Here is a 16,492-nt window from a genome sequence, read left to right as displayed (position 1 = left end):
TATACTTAATTCTGGGGTTTCCCCCCTGCCAGATAAATCTAGATAAAATTTTCTGCCATTCTTTAAAACATTTCACATTCTCAATAAGTGGGAGGACTTGAAACAAAAACAGCATCTTTGGCATTACATCCATCTTAACCACAGAAATCCGACCTATTAACAACAATTTTAAATTTGACCAAATCTCCAGATCTCTCTTGATTTCATTCCATAATTTCTCATAATTATCTTTGTATAAATTCAAATTTTTCACCGACAAATTAACCCCCATATATTAAACTTTTTTCACAAAGACTAGGCCTGTCTTTTTTTGTAATAATTTTCTTTCCTCATTGTCCAGACTTTTCTCTAATACTTTGGTTTTGCTCTCATTTAACTTAAATCCCGCTACCTGTCTGAACTCCTGTATCATCTCCAGTGCTTTTACTGCACTGGAGTCTGGATATTGAAGCGTCAACACCAAGTCATCAGCAAAGGCTTTTAATTTATATTGTTAGGATCCTACTACTATACCTTTAATTTGTTCTTCTGTCCTTATCATACTTAACAAGACCTCAAGGACCGAGATAAAAAGCAGAGGGGAAAGTGGGCACCCTTGCCTGGTTCCCTTCTCAATTCTAATTTCCTCCTATACCACATTATTTTCTATAATTTAAACTTTTTGTTCATGATAAATCACATTGATACGATTTAAGAATTCCCGACCCACCCCAATACTAAATTTTGTGTCATAAAATTCCAAGATACATTGTCAAAGGCCTTCTCCGCATCAATGAACATTAACATTGCTTTACAGATTTTTTTGCTTCCAATTTTTCCATAATATCTACTATATTCCTGATATTATCTTTGATATGTCTTCCAGGCAGAAAACCTGTCTGGTTCTCATGTATATATTCTGACAAGACCTTCTTAAGCCTGTTGGCCAATATATTGGCAAAGATTTTGTAAACCACATTAAGTAGGGAAATTGGTCTATAATTTTTGACGTTCGATCTATCTTGATCTTGTTTTGCAATCAGAGTAATATAGGCTTCCTTCCAGGTTTCGGGTGCTTTGTCCCCTCCTATAATCTTATTGCAAACTTCTAACAATGGCTGGATAAGCCAATCTTTCAATGTCTTATAGTATTTTGCTGATAAACCATCTGGTCCCGGAGCCTTGCCAAGTTGCATTAAATTTATTGCGCTTTCCACCTCCTGTCTTGTGATTAGACCATTTAGTAGGATCCTTTTACCTTTGGGAATCTTCTGCAAACCATTAGTTCTGATAAATTCCTCAATTTTAGCTTTATCTTCTTTACCCTTTTTATACAGTTGTTTATAATATTTCTGAAAGCATCTTCTTATGTCCACAGGGTTCTCTACAGACTTTCCTTCCGATACAATATTTGTAATAGTACTTGTAAAATTGCCTGCAACTTTATTGGTTACAGGTGATGAGCGGTATTGGCTTAGGCATTGGTCCTATCCGACTATCTGGCTTCGGCCTGCTTGCTTGACGATCCGGAAGGGTTGACACCAGCAGGGGGAGCCCTGCTGATGCACATCAACTAGGCACTGCCCCGGGGTCACCGCTCAGGGGCGTGCCTTGGGCCCTGGCCTCCATAGGCTTCGGATGGGGCCACAGCCCCCAGAATCCTTTACCAGACTATCCTTCAATATCCGGGGGAGGTGATGGCGCTCCCTCCCATACATCTACATAACAATACCCATACCACTGCCTAACTGCCACTCGAGCAAAGCTCACCGCCAATACCCTCAGACCTGCAACTAATCCCTAATCCCCGCAGATATGTCAGCCAACCAAACATCGTTTCCCGCATCGGAAAGATGCACGCCATCCTCGAGGTATAGGATCACCTTGCTGAACTGGATGTTGGGGTGGTCAATGACCCCCCCCCCAGCGCTGCCACTCTACGAGCCACTGAGCGTTCCAGGATCTTTCTGGATTTGTTCATAGCAATAGGGCATTGGCAATCCCTCCAAGTGCGCCTTTCCAACAGTGATGACCAAATTATGACTAAATCTGGGAAAGAAATCCTCAGATCATCAAAATCATCAAAAATGTTCCACATTAAGTCCACGCCCTTCCAGTAGGCCAAATCATTTTCACCCAGCTGAATGACAAGGGCATCTGGTGGGCCTTTCACAGCAGCTGTAGCTTTTACTGCTGGCAGAAATTCCGCCCAACGCATTCCACGGCGAGTGATCCAGGAGATTTCAACATTTTTGGCAGCCCCGGCTGACAGCACGGTTTCTGGCCCAGTGGACGTTACTATGGCCTATGATCCAAATGCGCACAACTGCGTCACCTAAAAGGAAAAGAGCATAACAAGGAGGGGTCAGGGGTGATGAAAACAGTCCTAAAGGCCTCCAAATGTACCCTTTAAAAGCACCTAACTTCCATCGACCCAGATCCTTTATCCTTTCAGCCAGAAGGCCTAAGTGTACCACTGTAGTGGTGCCCCGATCCGAAATGAGTGGGCCACAAATTCAGCTAGGGGGAAACCGCAAGCAGCAATTGCCTTACGCATAACGCGTGTAAACTGATGTCTTGTAAGGCAGGAGCCATCTGCATGTATGAAATATGGTCTAGGGGTATTTGGTCTCAAATATATAAATCGTCCTGCGTTCTTTACTGGGCACGGCCCTTTCTTTTTAGTTGCTATAAGCCGAATTAGGGCCCATTTACCTAGCTGATCAGTTTTTGAGCTCCGGATATGAAGAACTAGATCTGAGTGAGATAATGTCACATCCTTTAAGAGGATCCCACGTGCAACAGAATCTGGCTGGTCGTCGCAAACCACCTCGCATATTCACAAGGCGCCGAAAAAGGCGATGGAGTAAGCTGCTGAAAATAGGCATGCTTCATACTTTGACCAACAAATGGCCCTTAGTTTTTTATGGATTTGACATAGGATTTCAAAGGTTATGGGTCTTCTACCATCAGTGCTGGGAGACCCCTTCGGAACCGGTTTTAAAGCGAAGAGCCCAGTCCAGAAATGTGCTAAAGGTCTCAAAGACTGCACATGCTACCAAACATCCCATGGGCATGGCTTTATCTATAAAATAAAAGGGTAAAGGTACCCCTGCCCGTACGGGCCAGTCTTGACAGACTCTAGGGTTGTGCGCCCATCTCACTCAAAGAGGCCAAGTGCCAGCGCTGTCCGAAGACACTTCCGGGTCACGTGGCCAGCGTGATATCGCTGCTCTGGTGAGCCAGAGCCGCACACGGAAACGCCGTTTACCTTCCCGCTAGTAAGCGGTCCCTATTTATCTACTTGCACCTGGGGGTGCTTTCGAACTGCTAGGTTGGCAGGCGCTGGGACCGAACAGCGGCAGCGCACCCCGCCGCGGGGATTCGAACCGCCGACCTTTCGATCGGCAAGCCCAAGGCACTGAGGCTTTAACCCACAGCGCCACCCGCGTCCCCATCTATAAAATACGCCCCTTCAAATTTAAAACCCAGCCAACGGAAGTCATCCGGGTGAACTGGAAGAAGACGAAAGGCGGACTCGATGTCACACTTAGCTAACAGGGCTCCCCTGCCGAATCTCTGAAGAAGCTTTACCGCTTGATCAATGGAGGCATACTTCACGGAACACAGTTCCTGTGGTATTGCATCGCTAACCGAACTTTCCCTTGGATAGGAAAGCTGGCCCAGGGATGACACGGCCGAGGATTCCCCAGATCGCGTGGGGCTGGGAGCCGGCCTCCGTGTGTGTGTTGGGTTGCATGAAGCCCGCAACACCACCTCCTCCCGAGGTTGGAAGTGGCTTTCCAAAATGGCCTTTGGAAGGTAGTTTTGATGTGGAATTGAGCCACCTAGTTTGAGTCTCAGTAACTAGGGACCCAGGAGGCCACCCAGATCAATTTCCCTATATTGATCAGTGGTATAATGCTTGCATGGAAAATGCAAGGGCGACACCTGCCAGATTTTAGCAGTGCAGCAGGAGGCCCGGAAAAACATAGATAAACCCAAGCTTCCAGCCCCTGCTAAGAAGATATACCAGGGCCACCCAGAAGAGGAGGTTTTTGTCCCACCTCCATATGCCCCTTCAGCCAGGATTGTGCCATCCCCTCCAGTCCAGCCACCCGCTGCAGTCCAATTAGTACAAGCTCCATCTAGCATTCCGGATGTGCCCTCCTTGCCAGCCCCAGTGCTGCTACAAAATCAAGCCCAAATTGCCCAAGTCCAAGCCCCCCAGGAGATTATAGGCATTATAGATTATAGCATTGGAGGCCCTGGGAGCTGAAGGAGGAGCCAAACCTGGAGAAGTGGCCACAACTCCAACCCGGGGTGACATCAGCAACCGCGCAGGCACTCCAGCCACTGAGAGAAAGTCAGGCCTGTGGGCAGTTGTGGATGCAAAAACTGATACTGGAAAGAAGTTAGTAATAAAGATGAAGGCAAGTGATGCAACAAGCCCCTCCCCCCATGCCACCTCCATCTAAAGGAGGACATTACCTTTGTAACAAGAAGGGGGGCCAAGCCCTGATGTTCCCTTTGAGAGCAGTTTTGGTACCCCAAGAGCCCAGGCCCACAGATGATCAGGGCCGACCCACCGGTGCATGGCCCACACGTTCTGTTACCATGCAATATGTGCCATTCACTACTACTGACCTGCTAAGCTGGAAAACCCATACCCTGCCTTTTTCTGAAAAGCCTCAAGCTATGCAGGACCTAATCATAATAACCCCATTTGCCCACGTGGCAAGATTGCAGGCGTGTTTTAATGACCCTCTTCACCGCTTAGGAAAGAAGGAGAATAGATGCCACTGCAGAGCGAAACCTAATGGGGGAGGTGCCACCAGCAGAGCCAAACCCCGATGGATGGGTCTGTAGTTGGTACCCCCTTGCAGATTCAAACCGGCTTGGACCGGCACCAACTGGCCTCCACCGGTTCAAACCGGTATCAGCAGGTTCCAAGTGACTTGGACCGACACGAACTGGCCTAGATTGCTTCAAAAACTGGCCTAGACCAGTTGAAACCAGCTTGGATCGGCACAAATGGGCTTTGACTGGTTCAAACCAGCCTAGACCTGTTGAAACCAGTCTGGGCCAGTTCCAACCAGTCTGGGCCAGTTCAAACTGGTCTGGGCAAGTTGAAACCCGCCTGAACCTTTTCCAACTGGTTTGGGCTGGTTCCAACCGGCTTGGACAGGACCCAACTTGTATGAACTGGTTCCGACTGGGCTGGGCTGGTTCCAAGTGACATAGTCCTGTTCAAACTGGCCTGGACCTGTTCTAACCAGCTTGGCCCAGTTTCATTTGATCTGCACCTGCTCCAACTGGCCTGGACCTGTTCCAACCTGTATGGGCCTGTTCCAACCCACTTGGAACTGCTCAAACTGACTTGGGCCATTTCAAACCAGCCTAGACCGGTTGAAACTGGCCAAGACCAGTTCAAACTGGTCTTGATCAGTTCAAACTGGCTTGGACTGATTCAAACCGGTCTCAACAGGTTCCAACTGGCTTGGACCGATTGAAACGGGCCCAGACCGGTTCCAACCAGTCTGGGCCAGTTCCAACCTGCCTGAACCTTTTGCAACTAGTTTGAGCTGGTTCAAACTGGCTTGCACCGGTTCTAACCGACTTGGACCTGTTGCACTCAGCTTTGAGTGGTTCAAACCAGCCTAGACCTGTTCCAACCACTTCAAACCAGTCTGGGGAAGTTGGAATCTGTCTTGACTTTTTCAAACTGGATTGGGCTGGTTCCTACCGGCTTGTAGCGGATCCAACCGGTATGACCTGGTTCCAACAGGTCTGGGCTGGTTCCAAGTGACATAAACCTGTTCCAACCGGCTTGGCCCTGTTCCAACCAATCTGGGCCAGTTCATACCGGTCTGGGCAAGTTGGAACCTGCCTGGACTTTTTCAATTCGTTTCGTCTGGTTCCAACCAGCTTGGATCGAATCTAACCGTTATCAACTGTTTCCAACAGGTCTGGGCTGGTTCCAAGAGACATACTCTTGTTCCCATCGACCTGGACCTGTTCCAAGCAGTCTGAGCTAGTTCCAACCAGTCTGGGCCAGTTCAAACTTTGGACCGGCACAAACTGGCCTAGTCCTGTTCAAACCGGCTTGGACCGGTACAAACTGGCCTCATCCGGTTCAAACAGGCCTAGATCTGTTCAAACCAACTTGGACTGGTTCCACCTGGTCTGAACAGGATCCAGCTGGCTTAGACCTGTTCCAACCTGCTTGGACTGGCTCAAAACAGTCTAGACCTGTTCCTGTGTAAGCTAGTTCCAACCACTTTGGGCTAGTTCAAACTAGTCTGGGCAAGTTAGAACCCGCCTGGACCTTTTCTAACTGGTTTGGGCTGGTTCCTACTGGCCTGGGCCAGATCCAACTGGTATGAACTGGTTCCTACAGGTCTGGGCTGCTTCCAAGTGACGCAGAACTGTTCTCAGCGGCCTCAAACTGTTCAAACTGGCTCGGACGGGCACAAACTGGCCTAGACCAGTTCAGACTGTCTTGGACCACCACAAACCAGCCTAGACCTGTTCCAAGTAGTCTGAGTTAGTTCAAACTAGTCTGGGCAGTCCAGTTCAAAATGGTCTGGGCAAGTTGGAACCTGCCAGAACCTTTTCCAACTGGTTTGGGCTGGTTCCAACTGACTTGGACCAGACCCAACTGGTATGAACTGGTTCTAACTAGCCTGGACCTGTTCTAACCAGCTTGGACCAGTTTCAAATGACCGGCACCAGCTCCAACTGGCCTGGACCTGCTCCAACCTGTCTGGGCCAGTTCCAACCCACTTGGAACTTTTCAAACCAGCCTAGACCGGTACAAACCTGCCTGGACCGGTTCAAACCTGTCTGAGCAAGTTAGAACCCGCCTGGACTTTTTCCATCTGATTTGAGCTGGTTCAATCCCTCTTGGACCTTCTCAAACTGGCCTAGACCTGTTCAAACCAGCTTGGAACTGCTCAAACCGGCCTAGACCGGTTCAAACAGGCCTAGACCAGTTGAAACCAGCTTGGACCGGCACAAATCGGATTTGACTGGTTCAAACCAGCCTAGACCGGTTGCAACCAGTCTGAGCTAGTTCCAACCAGTCTGGGCCAGTTCAAACTTGTCTGGGCAAGTTGCAACCCACCAGAACCTTTTCCAACTGGTTTGGGCTGGTTTGAACCAGCTTGGACTGGATCCAACTAGTATGAACTGGTTCTAACCGGTATCAGCTGGTTCCAAGCGACATAGACCTGTTCTGTCTGGCCTGGACCTGTTCTAACCAGCTTGGGCCAGTTTCAAACCACCTGCACCTGCTCCAACTGGCCGGGACCTGCTCCAACCTGTCTGGTCCGGTTCCAATCCACTTGGACCTGTTCAAACTAGCTTGGGCCGGTTCAAACTGGCTTGGACCAGCACAAACTGGCCTAGACCAGTTCAAACAAGCCTATACCGGTTCAAACTAGCTTAGACCAGCTCAACCCGGCCTAGACTTGTTCAAACTGGCTTGGACCTGTTCCAACCAGCCTGGATCTGTTCCAACTAGCTTGGGCCAGTTTCAAATGACCTGCACCTGCTCCAGCTGGCCTAGACATGCTCCAACCTGTTTGAGCCAGTTCCAACCCACTTGGAACTGTTCAAATTGGCTTGGGCCGGTTCAACCCGACCTAGACCTGTTCAGCCCGGCCAAACCAGTTCACACTGGCTTGAAATGGCACAAACTGGCCTAGACTGGTTCAAACTGGCCTAGACTGCTCCAACTGACTTGGACCTGTTTCAAGCGACTTGGACCGTTTCAGTTCAAAGTGGCCTAGACCAGTTGAAACTGGCCAAGACTGGTTCAAACCGGCCTTGACCGGTTCAAACCAGCTTGGACTGGTTCAAACCAGTCTGAACAGCTTCAAACTGGCTTGGAGCGGTTCAAACCAACCTAGACCTGTTCCTACCAGTCTGGACCAGTTCAAGCTGGTCTGGGCAAGTTGGAACCCACCCAACTGGTTTGTGCTGGTTCCAACTGGCTTGGACCGGATCCAACTGGTATGAACTTTTTCCAACTGGTCTGGGCTGGTTCAAAGTGACATAGACCTGTTCCAACTGGCCTGGATCTTTTCTAACCAGCTTGGGCCAGTTTCAAACCACCTGCAGCTGTTCCAATTGGCCTGGACCTGCTCCAACCTGTCTGGGCCAGTCGCCATCCACTTGGACATGTTCAAATTGGCTTTGGCCACTTCAAACTGGCTTGGACCAGCAGAAACTGGCTTGGACTAGCACAAACTGGCCTAGACAGTTTCAAACTGGCCTAGACCATTTCAAACCAGCTTGGACCGGTTCAAACCGGTCTAGACCTGTTCCAACCAGTTTGGGCCAGTTTCAAATGACCTGCACCTGCTCCAACTGGCCTGGACCTGCTCCAACCTGTCTGGGCAAGTTCCAACCCACTTGGAACTGTTCAAACTGGCTTGGGCTGGTTCAAACCAGCCTAGACCAGTTCAAGCAGGCCTAGACCAGTTGAAACCAGACTTGGACCAGCACAAATTGGCTTTGACCGGTTCAAACCAGCCTAGACCTGTTGCAACCAGTCTGAACTAGTTCCAACCGGTCTAGGCCTGCTTGAACTGGTCTGGGCAAGTTGCAACCCGCCAGAACCTTTCCCAACTGGTTTGGGCTGGTTTGAACCAGCTTGGACTGGATCCAACTGGTATCAACTGGTTCTAACCAGTCTGGGCTGGTTCCAAGCGACATAGACCTGTTCCAACCCGCCTGGACCCGTTCTAACCAGCTTGAGCCAGTTTCAAATGACCTACAACTGCTCTAACTGGCCTGGACCTGCTCGAGGCTGTCTGGAACTGTTCAAACTGGTTGGGCTGGATCAAACCAGCCTAGACCTGTTTAAACCAGTTTGGACCAGTTGTTTATAATATTTCTGAAAGCATCTTCTTATGTCCACAGGGTTCTCTACAGACTTTCCTTCCGATACAATATTTGTAATAGTACTTTGTTTTTGCCTCTTTTTTAGTTGTCCCACATTTATTTGCAGATTCAAAGTTCCCAACTGGTCTAGGCCAGTTTGAACTGGTCTAGGCTGGTTTGTGTTGGTCCAAGCCAGTTTGAACCAGTCGTGGCTGGTTTGTGACGGTTCAAGCCGGTTTGCACAGGTCTAGGCTGGTTTGAAGCGGTCTAGGCCTCTTTCCCCCTTCATGGATCACTGCCTTGCCGTGGCGAAGGGGCTTGAAGAACTCAGAGAAGCTATGAACTATGTACCCAAGATGGACTGGTCATAGTGGAGAGTTTTGACCAAACGTGATCCACCTGGAGGAGGAACCGGCAAGCCACTCCAGTATCCCTGCCACAAAAACTCCATGGACAAAGAGAACAGGTATATAAAAGTTATGACGCTGGAAGATGAGCCCCTCAGGTCGGAAGGCGTCCAACATGCTATAGGGGAAGAGCGAAGGACAAGTACAAGTAGATTCAGAGCTGATGAAGCGGCTGGGCCAGAGCTGATGAAGCCAAAGCTGGGCCAAACGCTCAGTTGCGGATATGCCTGGAAGCGAAAGGAAAGTCCAATGCTGTAAAGAAAAATATTGCATAGGAACCTGGAATGTAAGAACCATGAACCTTGGTAAGTTGAATGTGGTCAAAAATGAGATGGCAAGAATAAATATTGACATCCTGGGCATCAGTGAACTAAAATGGATGAGAATGGGCAAATTCAGTTCGGATGACCATCATATCTACTACTCGGGCAAGAATCCCGTAAAAGAAATGGAGTGGCCCTCATAGTCAACAAATGGAAAAACTCCTACCAGGCCCCTTGCGGCTACGAGCCGAAGCCCATAGCAAAGTTCAAATGAAAACCTAGAGGGTGGGTGGGTGGGAAACCGCAGCTGCTGAAAGAAAAGAAAGGGGCAAGCATGGGCTGCCCTAACCTTAAATGCCCCCCAATAAGCCCGCCGATTGGCTGGCACTGTGAATGATGAATACTAATGAATACTTAAAATACTTAAAAATTTTTTTTGGAAAAAATCTTCTTCCGCCGGTTAAGTTGTCGAGGGCTGATTTCTTGTCCTGTGATAAAAAGCCTTCTGTTTCGACCGCCAAACCTTTCAGGGAAGCATTTGCATCCGTTGGGGACCATTTTTGATTGAATTCCCAAAAGTCAGATTTTTTCTGAAATATTTTCAAAAAAATATTTTTCCGCCGGTTCAGTTCTCGAGGGCTGATTTCTTGTCTTGTGATAACAAGCCTTCTGTTTCGACCGCCAAACCTTTCAGGGGAGCATTTGAAACCGTTGGGCACCATTTTTGAGTGAATTCCCGAAAGTAAGATTTTTTTTGAAATTGTGACCACGGGGCTTAGGGATTTTTTCAAAAAAATCTTCTTCCGCCGGTTAAGTTATCGAGGGCTGATTTCTTGTCCTGTGATAAAAAGCCTTCTGTTTCGACCGCCAAACCCTTCAGGGGAGCATTTGCTACCGTTGGGCACCATGTTTGAGTGAATTGCCGAAAGTCAGATTTTTTTCTGAAATTGTGACCCCGGGGCTTAGGGATTTTTTCAAAAAAATCTTCTTCCGTCTGTTAAGTTGTTGAGGGGTGATTTCTTGTCCTGTGATAAGAAGCCTTCTGTTTCGACCGCCAAAACTTTCAGGGAAGCATTTGCATCCGTTGTGTACCATTTTTGAGTGAATGGCCGAAAGTCAGATTTTTTCTGAAATTGTGACCCCGGGGCTTAGGGATTTTGTCAAACAAATCTTCTTCCGCCGGTTATCAAGGGCTGATTTCTTGTCCTGTGATAAAAAGCCTTCTGTTTCGACCGCCAAACCTTTCAGGGGAGCATTTGCAACCGTTGGGGTCCATTTTTGAGTGAATTGCCAAAAGTAAGATTTTTTCTGAAATTGTGACCCCGGGGCTTAGGGATTTTTTCAAAAAAATATTTTTCTGCCGGTTAAGTTGTTGAGGGGTGATTTCTTGTCCTGTGATAAAAAGCCTTCTGTTTCGACCGCCAAACCTTTCAGGGGAGCATTTGCAACCGTTGGGGACCATTTTTGAGTGAATTGCCAAAAATCATATTTTTTTCTGAAATTGTGAACCTGGGGCTTAGGGATTTTTTCAAAAAAGTATTTTTCTGCCCGTTATGTTGTCAAGGGCTGATTTCTTGTCCTGACAAAAAAGCCTTCTATTTCGACCGCCAATCCTCCAGGGGAGCATTTGCAACCGTTGGGGACCATTTTTGAGTGAATTGCCGAAAGTCAGATTTTTTCTGAAATTGTGACCCCGGGGCTTAGGGATTTTTTCAAAAAAATATTTTTCCCCCGGTTCAGTTCTCGAGGTCTGATATCTTCTCCTGTGATAAGAAGCCTTCTCTTTCGACCGCCAAACCTTTCAGGGGAGCATTTGGAACCGTGGGGGACCATTTTTGAGTGAATTGCCAAAAGTAAGTTTTTTTCCGAAATTGTGACCCCGGGGGTTAGGGATTTTTTCAAAAAAATATTTTTCCGCCGGTTATGTTGACAAGGGCTGATTTCTTGTCCTGTGATAAAAAGCCTTCTGTTTCGACCGCCACATCCTTCAGGGGAGCATAGCAACCGTTGGGGACCATTTTTGAATGAATTCCCGAAAGTCAGTTTTTTTCTGAAATTGTGACCCCGGGGCTTAGGAATTTTTTCAAAAAAATATTTTTCGACCGGTTAAATTTCCGAGGGATGATTTCTTGTTCTGTGACAAAAAGCCTTCTGTTTTGACCGCCAAACCTTTCAGGGGAGCTGTCGCAACCGGTGGGGACCATTTTTGAGTGAATTGCCGAAAGTCAGATATTTTCTGAAATTGTGACCCCGGGGCTTAGGGATTTTTTTTAAAAAAAATATATTATTCTGCCGCTTAAGTTGTCGAGGGCTGATTTCTTGTCCTGTGATAAAAAGCCTTCTGTTTCGACCGCCAAACCTTTCAGGGAAGCATTTGCAACCGTTGGGGACCATTTTTGAGTGAATTGCCAAAAGTCTGTTTATTTTCTGAAATTGTGACCCCGGGGGTTAGGGATTTTTTCAAAAAAATATTTTTCTGCCGGTGAAGTTGTCAAGGGCTGATTTCTTGTCCTGTGATAAGAAGCCTTCTGTTTCGACCGCCAAACCTTTCAGGGGAGCATTTGGAACCGTTGGGGACCATTTTTGAATGAATTCCCGAAAGTCAGTTTTTTTCTGAAATTGTGACCCCGGGGCTTAGGAATTTTTTCAAAAAAATATTTTTCCGCCGGTTCAGTTCTCGAGGTCTGATTTCTCCTCCTGTGATAAAAAGCCTTCTGTTTCGACCGCCAAACCTTTCTGGGGAGCAATTGGAACCGTCGGGGACCATTTTCGAGTGTATTGCCGAAAGTGAGATTTTTTCTGAAATTGTGACCTGGTGGCTTAGGGTTTTTTTCAAAAAAATATTTTTCTGCCGGTTATGTTGTCAAGGGCTGATTTCTTGTCCTGTGATAAAAAGCCTTCTGTTTCGACCGCCAAACCCTTCAGGGGAGCATTAACAACCGTTGGGGACCATTTTTGAATGAATTCCCGAAAGTCAGATTTTTTCTGAAATTGTGACCCCGGGGCTTAGGGATTTTTTCAAAAAAATATTTTTCCGCCGGTTAAATTTCCGAGGGCTGATTTCTTGTCCTGTGATAAAAAGCCTTCTGTTTCGACCGCCAAACCTTTCAGGGAAGCATTTGCAACCGTTGGGGACCATTTTTGAGTGAATTGCCAAAAGTCAGTTTATTTTCTGAAATTGTGACCCCGGGGGTTAGGGATTTTTTCAAAAAAATATTTTTCTGCCGGTTAAGTTGTCGAGGGCTGATTTCTTGTCCTGTGATAAGAAGCCTTCTTTTTCGACCGCCAAACCTTTTAGGGGAGTATTTGGAACCGTTGGGGACCATTTTTGAGTGAATTGCCAAAAGTAAGATTTTTTCTGAAATTGTGACCCCGGGGGTTAGGGATTTTTTCAAAAAAATATTTTTCTGCCGGTTAAGTTCTCGAGGTCTGATTTCTTGTCCTGTGATAAAAAGCCTTCTGTTTGGACCGCCAAACTTTTCAGGGGAGCATTTGCAACCGTTGGGGACCATTTTTGAATGAATTCCCGAAAGTCAGTTTTTTTCTGAAATTGTGACCCCGGGGCTTAGGGATTTTTTTAAAAAAATATTTTTCTGCCGGTTAAGTTGTCGAGGGCTGATTTCTTGTCCTGTGATAAAAAGCCTTCTGTCTCCACCGCCAAAGCTTTCAGGGGAGCATTTGCAACCGTTGGGGACCATTTTTGAATGAATTCCCGAAAGTCAGATTTTTTCTGAAATTGTGACCCCGGGGGTTAGGGATTTTTTCAAAAAAATATTTTTCTGTCGGTTAAGTTGTCGAGGTCTGATTTCTTGTCCTGTGAATAAAAGCCTTCTGTTTCGACCGCCAAACCTTTCAGGGGAGCATTTGCAACCGTTGGGGACCATTTTTGAGAGAATTGCCAAAAGTAAGATTTTTTCTGAAATTGTGACCCCGGTGGTTAGGGATTCTTTCAAAAAAATATTTTTCTGCCGGTTAAGTTGTCAAGGGCTGATTTCTTGTCCTGTGATAAAAAGCCTTCTGTTTCGACCACCAAACCTTTCAGGGGAGCATTTGCAACCGTTGGGGACCATTTTTGAATGAATTCCCGAAAGTCAGTTTTTTTCTGAAATTGTGACCCCGGGGCTTAGGAATTTTTTCAAAAAAATATTTTTCCGCCGGTTCAGTTCTCGAGGTCTGATTTCTTCTCCTGTGATAAAAAGCCTTCTGTTTCGACCGCGAAACCTTTCAGGGGAGCAATTGGAACAGTCGGGGATCATTTTTGAGTGTATTGCCGAAAGTCAGATTTTTTCTGAAATTGTGACCCGGTGGCTTAGGGTTTTTTCAAAAAAATATTTTTCTGCCGGTTAAGTTGTCGAGGGCTGATTTCTTGTCGTTTGATAAAAAGCCTTCTGTTTCGACCGCCAAACCTTTCAGGGGAGCATTTGGAACCGTTGGGGACCATTTTTGAGTGAATTGCCAAAAGTAAGATTTTTTCTAAAATTGTGACCCCGGGGGTTAGGGATTTTTTCAAAAAAATATTTTTCTGCCGGTTAAGTTGTCGAAGTCTGATTTCTTTTCCTGTGAATAAAAGCCTTCTGTTTCGACCGCCAAACCCTTCAGGGGAGTATTTGCAACCGCTGGGGACCATTTTTGAATGAATTCCCGAAAGTCAGATTTTTTCTGAAATTGTGACGCCGGGGCTTAGGGATTTTTTCAAAAAAATATTTTTCCGCCGGTTAAATTTCCGAGGGCTGATTTCTTGTCCTGTGATAAAAAGCCTTCTGTTTCGACCGCCAAACCTTTCAGGGAAGCATTTGCAACCGTTGGGGACCATTTTTGAGTGAATTGCCAAAAGTCAGTTTATTTTCTGAAATTGTGACACCGGGGGTTAGGGATTTTTTCAAAAAAATATTTTTCTGCCGGTTAAGTTGTGAAGGGCTGATTTCTTGTCCTGTGATAAAAAGCCTTCTGTTTCGACTGCCAAACCTTTTAGGGGAGCATTTGCAACCGTTGGGGACCATTTTTGAATGAATTCCTGAAAGTCAGTTTTTTTCTGAAATTGTGACCCCGGGGCTTAGGAATTTTTTCAAAAAAATATTTTTCCGCCGGTTCAGTTCTCGAGGTCTGATTTCTTGTCCTGTGATTAAAAGCCTTCTGTTTCGACCGCCAAACCTTTCAGGGGAGCATTTGCAACCGTTGTGTACCATTTTTGAGTGAATTGCCGAAAGTCGGTTTTTTTTCTGAAATTGTGACCCCGGGGCTTAGGGATTTTTTCAAAAAAATATTTTTCTGCCGGTTAAGTTGTCGAGGGCTGATTTCTTGTCCTGTGATAAAAAGCCTTCTGTTTCGACCGCCAAACCTTTCAGGGGAGCAATTGGAACCGTCAGGGACCATTTTTGAGTGAATTGCTAAAAATCATATTTTTTCTGAAATTGTGACCCCGGGGCTTAGGGATTTTTTCAAAAAAGTATTTTTCTGCCGGTTATGTTGTCAAGGGCTGATTTCTTGTCGTGTGATAAAAAGCCTTCTGTTTCGACCGCCAAACCTTTCAGGGAAGCATTTGCAACCGTTGGGGACCATTTTTGAATGAATTCCCGAAAGTCAGATTTTTTCTGAAATTGTGTCCCCGGGGCTTAGGAATTTTTTCAAAAAAATATTTTTCTGCCGCTTAAGTTGTCGAAGGCTGATTTCTTGTCCTGTGATAAAAAGCCTTCTGTTTTGACCGCCAATCCTTTCAGGGGAGCATTTCCAACCATTGGGGACCATTTTTGAGTGAATTGCCAAAAGTCAGATTTTTTCTGAAATTGTGACCCCGGGGTTTAGGATTTTTTCAACAAAATATTTTTCTGCCGGTTAAGTTGTCGAGGGCTGATTTCTTGTCCTGTGATAAAAAGCCTTCTGTTTCGACAGCCAAACCTTTCAGGGGAGCATTTGCAACCGTTGGGGACCATTTTTGAGTGAATTGCCGAAAGTCGGTTTTTTTTCTGAAATTGTGACCCCGGGGCTTAGGGATTTTTTCCGAAAAATATTTTTCTGCCGCTTAAGTTGTCGAAGGCTGATTTCTTGTCCTGTGATAAAAAGCCTTCTGTTTCCACCGCCAAACCTTTTAGGGACGCAATTGCAACTGTTGGGGACCATTTTTGAGTGAATTGACAAAAGTCAGATTTTTTCTGAAATTGTGACCCCGGGGCTTAGGGATTTTTTCAAAAAAATATTTTTCCGCCGGTTAAATTTCCGAGGGCTGATTTCTTGTCCTGTGATAAAAAGCCTTCTGTTTCGACCGCCAAACCTTTCAGGGAAGCATTTGCAACCGTTGGGGACCATTTTTGAGTGAATTGCCAAAAGTCAGTTTATTTTCTGAAATTGTGACCCCAGGGCTTAGGAATTTTTTCAAAAAAATATTTTTCCGCCGGTTAAGTTGTCAAGGGCTGATTTCTTGTCCTGTGATAAAAAGCCTTCTGTTTTGACCGCCAAACCTTTCAGGGGAGCATTTGCAACCGTTGGGGACCATTTTTGAATGAATTCCCGAAAGTCAGTTTTTTTCTGAAATTGTGACCCCAGGGCTTAGGAATTTTTTCAAAAAAATATTTTTCTGCCGGTTAAGTTGTCGAGGGCTGATTTCTTGTCGTTTGATAAAAAGCCTTCTGTTTCGACCGCCAAACCTTTCAGGGGAGCATTTGGAACCGTTGGGGACCATTTTTGAGTGAATTGCCAAAAGTAAGATTTTTTCTAAAATTGTGACCCCGGGGGTTAGGGATTTTTTCAAAAAAATATTTTTCTGCTGGTTAAGTTGTCGAGGTCTGATTTCTTGTCCTGTGATTAAAAGCCTTCTGTTTCGACCGCCAAACCTTTCAGGGGAGCATTTGCAATCATTGGGGACCATTTTTGAGTGAATTGCCGATAGTCAGATTTTTTCTGAAATTGTGACCCCGGGGCTTAGGGATTTTTTTCAAAAAATATTTTTCTGCCGGATAA

This window comes from Podarcis tiliguerta (assembly GCF_965153285.1).
Source record: "Podarcis tiliguerta genome assembly, chromosome: 8".
NCBI classification, from domain to species: domain Eukaryota; kingdom Metazoa; phylum Chordata; class Lepidosauria; order Squamata; family Lacertidae; genus Podarcis; species Podarcis tiliguerta.
This window is presented reverse-complemented; position numbering follows the sequence as displayed.